Source organism: Eulemur rufifrons, chromosome 18 (assembly GCF_041146395.1).
Source record: "Eulemur rufifrons isolate Redbay chromosome 18, OSU_ERuf_1, whole genome shotgun sequence".
Classification (NCBI taxonomy): domain Eukaryota; kingdom Metazoa; phylum Chordata; class Mammalia; order Primates; family Lemuridae; genus Eulemur; species Eulemur rufifrons.
Window position 1 is genome coordinate 41,624,575 of NC_091000.1, and position 10,786 is coordinate 41,635,360.

Below are 10,786 nucleotides of genomic sequence, written 5' to 3' on the forward strand. Positions count from 1 at the left end.
TAAGAAACACTATGCTAGGCACTGTAAGAAATAAAAATCAAAATAAGACAGTCTCTTTGGGATTCTTTATATCTAGCAGAGGACACAATAATTTAAATTGCCATAGAGTGTAGACTTTAACTGCCATACTGGAAACAGATGAAGGGGGAGATTCGTTCTGGGTGAGGTTTTTGCTACAGAGACCGTTACACCTAATTCTGTGATTTATGACTACATAAACTCACAGAAGGTGGTTCCCCCACAGGTTTGAAGGAGAACACTTCTCTCAGTCTTTCCATAAATAGAGCAGCTCTCCAAGTGGCTGCCCTCATTTTCAACCCTACACATCTGTCAGACACCATCCACAGGGCCAATAACATTTTATTTCCAACAGACTATGGGGCAAACCGCACCTTTTAACTGTTCCGGAGGACGGAGTCTGGATTAACTGCCGTTTCTAGAAAATGACAAGAACCTGTTTTTTAAAAGTGACTGTGCTCTGGAAATGGAAGCTTCAGTTTCAATGCAAACTGTCACATGGAGAAGTGGAAGCAGAGAATTTATAAAATTCTCATGCTTTAAAAGAATCAGAATGAAGTAAAAAAAGGATTAAAAAACTTTACTGGATCACTTTGGAGGATTAGTTTATGCAGGGCAACTTTCTCCTGCTACCTTGCTGGGAACCAAGTTTTTTTATAAGATACTATTAAATTGTCTTATTCTAAATCCATAAATATCTATATTTTAAAAGGGGTGTCTCTTACAGATATTATTAATAATTGATTATATTGTGCTACAGCCCCTCTCCGAAAATCTCCCAACATTGATAATAAACTTTTAAAATCCCTTTATTTTCACCTCGGCTAAATCAAAGCTACTTTACTGAGCAGGTGGGTGTCTGATTCTGTCATCTTATCAGCAGACGCCAACCAAGGGGAGTTAGATGATGCACAAGAGAACGCTGATCAAAAGACCACTGAGGTCTCCTCTGTAAGATGTTCTTTGAAGTTTCTCTCTGGGCCCAATTTTCCTGTGACAAGTTGGCGGTAAATAGTGGACTTCACAGTTCACTTTCCTCCACCATTTCAAACACTCATGACAACTAAATCTTAAACTACTAACCGGTTTTTAATTTTACATCTATTCATTTTTATTGCAGCATAATGCACTTTTATTATAGAAAATGCAAAACAAAATACAATTAAGGAAAAATAAGATACATCTTAAATACAATTCTAACTATCGAGAGGCAATTGCTGTTAACTTTTTGGTAAATATAGTTCCAGATTTTTCTGTGCATCAGAAAACATCTAACACTATACATATTGTTTTGAATCAAAACATCCTGAAAAAATTTTCATTTAATAAGCATACTTTTATAGTAGGATCATTTTAAATGGCTGAATAGTATTTCATTACATAGAGATATATGAATTTAACAAATTGTCACTGTTTTCATAGCTATTGATAAATATTTCAATTTTTTATTACAAATAGGATTTCAAAGAATATATCTGGTGCTAAGTATTTGTTCATAGCCATAGTTATTTCCTTAAGAAAATGTATATTTTAGGGAATGGACACAATTGAAGCTCAGACTCAGGGGGATGGGGAGGCATGGGCAATGTATATAGCCTGAACTTTTGTACCCCCATAATGAGCTGAAAAACAAAAAAATAAAAATAAATAAAATAAATAAATAAAAAAAGAAAATGTATATTTTAAAACACCAGATTTTTCCATACTTTTTCCCTATTTTTTTAAAAAAGAGGGAAAGAGTAACACAAAGAGCTAGTGAATCTTTAAAAGCCATTTGTTGTAGGTGAATATGACTTATGTTTCATGATTATTTATTTGCAGTTTTTAAGCCATATACTTCTAAAAGTTCACTGATATTGATTACAAGCAAATTTACACACATGCATACAGAAAAACATTAAAGGTAAAAGAGACGTGAGAAACCACATAGAGAAAAGAGGAGAGTAACTGTGTAAGGAAGCAGCCATGAGTTGACTTGAACATCCTAACAGCTAAGGTTAAAAGGGAACATTACAGGTGAGGCAATTCTCATTGTCTGATGAAAGAAAGCACACCACCTCAAGAGAATACATATTTTTTTCTGGCTCTAGGGATACAGATATGTATCCTATATGTCTTTATATGAAGATATTGATCAATAAAATTTTTTCATCCAACATTTCTTCTTTATAAATCCAAGAGCACAGAATTAACTTTTATTTCAGCAAAAATATTTTTATAGGAAAAGATAATATAGTTCAATTAGATGGCTTTTGATCTAACTTGTTACACAAATAAAATGTGGAAGAACTTATCATAATGTTCCCATAAATAGCTTCCTTCCGACATCTCTCATGTTAATCATACATTTGGCAAAATCTGAATAGTTAAGGACTAAGTATTAACTGCCTGATGGAGATTCAATATTTACCTCCAATCTTTGAATTTGTTCAAAAGCCTACATAACCACTAAGTTGAGCCCCATAGAGCAAGATGTAGATGAGTGGGCCTGGAAATTCTTGTCAATGAGCTTGTCAAGATTTCCATAAGGGAATCTTAGGATAGTCTGGGCAGAATGAAGGGTGCTAACTTGAAAGCTCTCAGGTGCTGGTCACTAAATGTATAATGGGGCCAGGTGTGAACAATGGCAAATTAGAGATGCTTACATAGAGGCACTTAAAAATACAAAAGCATTAGAGGCCAGGGCTGGTGGCTCATGCCTGTCATCCCAGCACTTTGGTAGGCCAAGAGTTCAAGACCAGCCTAGGCAACTTAATCAAGACACACATATTCCACACCCCCCCCATTCCCCAGTCTCTACAAAAAGTCCAGCTGGGCATGGTGGCATATGCCCATAGTCCCAGCAACTCAGGAGGCTGAGGCAGGAGGATGGCTTTGAGCCCAGGAGTTCAAGGCTCAAGGCTGCATGAGCTATGATCTCACTACATTCCAGCCTGGGCGACAGAGCAAGACCCTGTCTCTAAAAAAAAAAAAAATGCAAAAGTATCAAAACACTGCAGCAGCCAGTCTCCCATCAGGGTTTGCTCTACAGGCAGCTGGTTGGAACCCATGCAGGCAACAACTGATTTGGAGCAGCAGGGCTTCCTAAGGAGCCAATTGGAATGAGTTCACTACAAAGTGGACAGTCAAGCTGCTGGATAAAAATATTTAAAATATTCACTATTTGAATGTTGGAATTCATCAGCCAAGAATACCTATTTGAGTTCTCTTAACAATAGTAGGCAATCAGGATGAAAGGCATCTCCTAAGCCGTGAGAGCACCACCACATCATCGGTATCAAGAAGTTTCTTTTCCTATTTGCTGTAACAAAAGGATATGTACTCACTTATAATAATAATAATGAGCTTATTGGCTAATGTTGATAAGAAGAGAGATTAGAACACAGCTCTCTCTTATCTCCATCTGAAATGGCTCAGAACACCATGTTACCCACCTTGATTCTGGCAGGAGTACTATGAAGAATTCACGTTGCACTAGGAAAGCCCCGCTGCCTATTTTGGCTTTCTTAACCCCTTAATGTGGTCATTCTTCAATATAAACAGACAAGCTGGAAGACAGCAATATTGAGGAACATAATAAACTTAAGGGAGAAGTGATCACTTTTAACTTTACTTAAAGGCCAAAGCAAATATTTCTGGAAAAAATGACCCAGGGGGAAATAATCTTTAAGGAAAGATTTTCTAAAGTTCAGTTTTTTGCAGAATTGATCCCAAGCATTTCATTCTTTCAACACTATTAACAAATGGATTTTTAAACATGTAACTAGTTTTTTAAAACTGTAAAGATTTTCTTTAAATTGGATTAAAACAAATCATAGCCAAGTTAGTGTATGTTGATACTTCTATGTTACCCTTTAAAAAAATAAATTCACAGAAAAAGAAAAACACTTATTAACATTGAACTTTCCTTCATCTTCACCTTTGCCTCTAGCTAAATTATTTTTCAAGAGTCTAGTCTGTTCAATACTGTCACTACTTGCCACGTATTACTATTGAAATTAAAATTAAAAGCTCAAGTTTATTAGCCACTTTTTCAGGCGCTCAATGGCAACATGTGTCTAGTGGATACTATACTGGTCTACACACATACAGAACATCTTCATCATCACAGAAAATTCTACTGGACATCAGTGGTCTAGGTAACATAAAAAGCAGCTGAGGCCTTGCCCATAAAGAAAAGGACATGGAAATTTGCTGAGGGGAACAATTCACTTATAAATATACCTGCTGACTGAGGAGTCACGTTTGTTGAAGTTTAATTACAACATGACTTTTTTCTTCCAACTATGTTCAGCAGCAATAATGGAGCAAATTTGCTTCTCCAGTTGGGTGATTGCTGTCTTAACAATGTTTAGGATAATGCCATAGTCATTTTCACTTTTAGAACAGTCTTTTTTCCAATAGTTGACTCAATGCTATTAAATTTTTTAAAACTTGAATGTCACATTTGGCCCAGAGCTCTTATCCTCTCTTGTCCCCTCCCTACACCCACCTGAGTTTTAGTGTTTGAAGTGGAGGAGGGGGTGTTGCTTGTCTCTGACACCTTTTCTTCTTCCTCCTTTTTTTAAAATTTTATTTTTAATTGACACAATAATTGTACATATTCATGGGGTAAATAGTAATGTTTTGATACATATACAATGCATAGTGCTCAGATCAGGGTAATTAGCATTTCCATCATCTCAAACATTTATCATTTCTTTCTATTGAGTACATTCAATATTCTCCTTCTAGCTATTTGAGACTATATACCTTTATATAATAGTTATCCTACAGTGCTATATATAGAACACTAGAACTTATTCCTCCTTTCTAGTGTAATTTTGTATCCTTTAACAAATTTCTCCCTATATTCCCCTCTCCCCTCCCCTTCCCAGTCTCTAGTATCCTCTATTCTACTTTTTATTTCTATGAGATCAACTTTTTTTAGCTTTCACATGAGTGAGAACATGTAGTGTTTAACTTTCTGTTCCTGGCTTATTTCACTTAGCATAATTTCTTCCAGCCTTATCCATGTTGCAAACCACAGAATTTCTTTTTTAAGGCTAAGTATTCCATTGTGTATATGTACCACATTATCTATTCATCTGTTGATAGACAATTAGGTTGATTCCAAATTTTGGCTTTTGGGAATACTGCTTTGATAAACATGGGGGTGCAGATGCGCCTTCGATATACTGATTTCCTTTCCTTTGGGTAAATGCCCAGTGACATTTGCTACTCTAGATTCGGGCACAAGATGGGAAGAGGATGGGAACAAGACTTTCCTTATGTGATTGTCTCCATGACGTTGACTGGGAAGGACTCCTGCTCTTCCTCTGGTTTAGGCTGATGCCATCTGGCTCTGGTGGCCTCCCCTGATGTGGTGGCCTCTACATAAGTGGTGTACATGTAAGGTTTCACGCTGGACTTCTCTGTCCCCAAGGGCTCCTCCACGTAGCAACTTACCTCCTTCAACGTTGCCACAAACATGTCTTCAAACATCAGGAGACACAGTCTAGCACTTCTCTCTTCTTTCTCAACTGTGAGGGAAGAGAACTGAAAAGAAAAGCATGTCGTATATTTAACAACAGAATAAGTCTCCAAATTCTGCAGCTAAGTAAATATTTGGAAGGATAGGGTATCAGTCTCCCGTTTTTCAAGACTCCCCCAATCTTCGTGAGGATTTTATTAAAGCTGACTCATTTGGTTCCATGGATGGAAAAACACCACTCTCCTCCCCAAGGGCAGAGGAGGGGGAACTTCTAACCATAAATTGTGAATGTTGTCCTACCTTCAGGTTTCAGGAGAGCAGGAGAAAATAGGGGCGGGGGGGGGGGCAGGCGGTGACTAGTGGCAGTAGTGGGAATAAATGCCACTTAACATGGCCTGGCTACTACTTATGGCTTAGGAATACATTGTGCCTTGTGTCCACAGCTTTGGGTTTAAGCCAAAATTCTGAAACAACAGGAAAAAATCAAACTTCACATTCTCTTAAATATGCAAGAGATATCAGAATCAACCTTAAATTTATGCCATAAATTTTCCATCCTACCATAGTAAAGAAGATTTAGTCATTTAGTGGCATGTTCCGAAACAGTTTCCAAGTCAGAATAAGTAAAACCACTTGCCTTTCGATACTTGATATTTTCTGGTTTCCAATTTGCTATTTGCAGCTAACCCCAGGGTGAATAGCTCTAATTCATCTGAACAGAGAAACAGCGTAACCAACCAGTTTCTCACAGTGAGAGAATTTATGGGCGTCTTTGACCCGGTTGTCTGAGATGGAGTCAGTCGATGGCTGAAAATGAGCGTAGTCAATTCCCATGGCAGGAGGACCCAGTGCAGGTCAAGTGCTACCTGCATATCTGAGGATTGCCCCTGAATAAATATTTGTATCTGAATGAACCAACGCTAATATAGTGGGGAAAAGCATGGACTTCTAAGTCAAATACCTGAGCTGACAGTCCATTTCCACCCTGTATTAACTCTGTGACCTTGAGCAGGTTGCAGACCTTTCTAACCTCTGTGTAATCACCCCTAAAATGGGCCCGAGGGGAGGCTATAAGGTAATATATTAAAACATTTTTTAATTCAGACCCTACTGAAAACTCAGTAGGCCTTTACCAGGGGTTGCATGTGCTTAAACAGATGACATTATTAATTTTTATATTACATTAGAATACAGTTAGAATCCATGAATTATCCTAAAGTCATGAGAAGAAGAAGGAGGAGGAGACTTTTATGAAAATATTTGACAAACTACCTACCATTTACTGCACACACTGCCCGTGCTCCGGGGGATGTTCTCCATGGCTAGCTCGTGAATCCTGATGTGACTTTTTTTTTCAGGCATCACATTATCTTTGGTATAATTTTCCTTTTTTTATTAAAGTCACATTACCATGTGATATGCAGATCACAACATTTCACATAAAAACAAATTTATTTCTAAGAAAGGCCACCTGTGTCTCAATGGTTTACCTGTAACCGTTATTTGCAATAGCACTAGAATAAAAGGAAATCTTTTCACTGAAACAAAAATTGGAAAGGAAAATTATCTTTTTCAAAATTTAAGTAAAAAGAAATTCAATTTTGAAAGTCTTATTAAAATGGCAAAAGCCTTTGAATTGAATTAAGGTGTTTCATATACAAAAGTAAGGTAGACATTTGCTGTGGATTGTGCATTGTCCTCTCAAAGTTCCTATGTTGAAGCCCTAACCCCCAGTGTAATGGTATTTAGAGATGGGGCCTTTGGAGATAATTAGGTTTAGGGTGTGGCCCCCGACAGGATTTGTGCCCTCGTGAGAGCACCAGAGAGCTTGTTCTCTCCCCCCACCCATTCCCTCTGACATATGAGGACACAGAGAGGAGGTGGCAACTACAAGCCAGGAAAAGATCCCTCACCAGAAACCGACCATACGGCCCCTTGATCTTGGACTTTTAGCATCCAGAACTGTAAGAAAATTACTTTTGGTTGTTTTAGCCACCAAGGTTATGGTATTTTGTTATGGCAGCCCAAGCTAAGACAGCATTCTACATACTTTTATTATCAAGAAAAGTTTTTGAGTATATTGAAATAAATGTGTACATCGTTACAGAAATAAAGATATATTACTTGGAGTGAAATCTATGGACATTTAGAAATATGTCATAAAAATGAAAAAAAAAATTCTGGAATAAGTTATGCAGATTTAAATAAAAAGAAATGCTCATGTTTAGTTGGCTCCCTTCCCGAGGCAGATGTGCAGACATCTTCCACTTCAACACACAGCTAAGAGGACAAGAGGGAATCCTAATCTGAAAAGATTATTTTGGAATTCACTTGCCATGTGATATAGTTTGGATATTTCTCCTTTCCAAATCTCATGTTGAAATTTGATCCCCAGTGGTGGAGGTGGGGCCTGGTGGCCGGTGTTTGGGTTGTGAAGGTGGATCCCCCAGGAAGGGCTTGATGCCCTCTCCATGATAATGAGGGAGTTCTTGCTCTATAGTTGACCCAAAAGCTGGTTGCACAAAAGAACCTGGCACCTCCCTGTCTCTCTCTCTCTTACTCCCTCTGTCACTATGTGATACCTGCTTCCCTTCCCCTTCCAACATGAGTGGAAGCTCCCGGAAGCCTCACCAGAAGCAGATGTTGATGACATGCTTCTTGTACAGCCTGCAGAACCATGAGCCAAATAATCCACTTTTGTTTATAAGTTACCCAGCCTCAAGTATTCCTTTACAGCAATGCAAATGGACCAAGACACCATTCTAATGACAGTTAATTTCAATTCCAACAAAAGTTTATACTTTCCTCATGACCATGAAAGATTGAAGTAAAACCACCACACTGGCATGATATAATGTAATAGGAAAACTGGCTCTTTATCAGAATGTGTAAGATTTATGCTGAGCCACTTATTGAGTAACCTTGGATTAATTCTTTAACTTCACTACACTTCAGTTTCCTCGTTTGTAAAAATAATAAGAAGAATAGTATCTGTCTCACTGGGTTGTTACAAGAATTTTAGAAAAGTGCCTAGCTGTGGCAAGCTTTCAACTAATATTAAATGTCCTGACCTATCTGAGTATCGAATTCAGCAAATGAAATAACGTTCATCCAGAAGACTAAGTATGCACTGTAGATGACTCCAGAAAAATTTAACAGATCATTTTTTAATTCAGACCCTACTAAAAACTCAGTAGGTCTTTTACTGGTAAAAATTACCTCCACACCATAGTAATAGGAAGTTCCATGACATCATACGATATGAAATTATTTTTGTAGCATATTCATCAATGATTTTGAATGAGAGTTGAAGAAAACTTTTTAAAAAATATTTAAGGCTCTAAAATAGCCAAAACCACCTTAAAAAAGAACAAAGTTAAAGGACTTACACTATCTAATTTCAAGACATGCTGTAAAGCTACAGTAACTAAGACAGTGGTGTGACCATAAGGACAGACAAATTAATCAAAGGTTCAGAAAAAAGAGTCTAGCAGTAGATCCACACAAGCAATTCAATTTTTACAAAGGCACCAACATAATTCAATGAGGGAAAGGATATTCTTTCAACAAATGGTGCTGGAACCACTGGGTATCCATATAGGAGAAAAAAAATGATCCTCAACTCCTGCTTTACACCATATATAAAACTTAATTCCTGATGGATCATAGACCTAAACATAAAACTAAACTATAAAGCTTCTAAAAGAAAACATAGTATATTTCATGACCTTGAAATATACAAAGATTTCTTCAACAAGACACAAAAAGTACCAGACGTATAAGCAAACATTGGTAAACTAGACTTTATCAAAATTTAAACTTCCAATCTTCAAAAGACACAATTAAGAAAAATAAAAGCCTAGCCATTGACTGAGAGAAAATATTATGATAGATATCCTCTAAAGGACTAGCATCTACAATATAGAAAAAACTCATATCACTCAATGATAAAAGGTAAAACAACCCAATTTAAAAATGGCCAAAAACTAAAACAAAACACTTCACAAAAGAATATACAGCCAATAAGTACATAAGATGCTCTACATTTTTAGCCAACAGAGAAATGAAAATTAAAAATACTAGAAGATATCGCTTCACAATGGCTAAAATTAAAAAGCCTGGTAATACCAAGTATTGGTAAGGAAGTAACTGGATCTCTCATACGATGCTGCAGAGAGCTTCTCCCGAGAAACAAGTAAGTTGCAAACTATGTATCTTCTGTTCTCCCTCGTACCCCAGCACCTGGCCCTTGGCAGGCATTCCTGCACTCACTAGGGAGATGACTGACTCAGCTGGGAACTTACCAATGGTTTCAGATGGGAGCCCATCCTTTAAATCTGCTTTGGAAAAAATAGTAGCTTCCAGACAGCAGGATTTCACTATTTTGCAAAAATTCCCCCAAATTTGGGAGAAAACCAAGGATTCCAAACTTTTTATTTTGCAAAATAAGAGTATTTTAAACAATTTTAGTAAAATAAAACTAACATGCTAAAAAAATATTTAAGGCTCAAAAGAAGTCATTATTTCAAAAAGATACCTGTACTTGAATATTTATCACAGCACTATTCACAATAGCAAAGATATGCCCATCATCTGATGAGTGGATTAAGAATGTGATGTATATATGTATATATATACACCATGGAGTACTACTCAGCTATAAAAAAAAGAATGAAATTTTGTCTTTTGTGGCAACTTGGATGGAACTGGAGGCCATTATCCTAAGTGAAATAACTCAGGAACAGAAAAATAAATGCCACATGTTCTCGCTTATAAGTGGGAGCTAAACTATAGCTGCACAAGGACACACAGAGTGGCATAATGGACATTGGAGACTCATGGATGGAAGAGTGGGAGGGGGTAAAGGTTGAAAAATTACCTATGGGGGATAATGTACACTACTCAGGTGATGGGTACACCAAAAGCCTAGACTTCACCCCTATACAATATGTATATGTTACAGAATTTAACTTGTACTCCCTAAATCTATTGAAATAAAAAATGTTTAATGCTGATATGTGATTAGTTTTGTGAGAATACAGAAATAATTGAAACATATATATTTTAATTTTGAAAAAATTAAATTAATTTTTCAAAATGAAAGTGCTTAATTTTTCTGTCAAGGTATCGTTTTATATTGTAACCATGTTTCTTTTTAATTCAATCCGAAAATTCTGCATTTTAATTACAGTGTTTAGACCATTCAGGGAGTATTCCCTCTAAACCTTTTGAGTATTTTCCCCCGCTTGACCTCAGGTAACTTCCTCACATGCAAACACCGATCTATACTCAGAA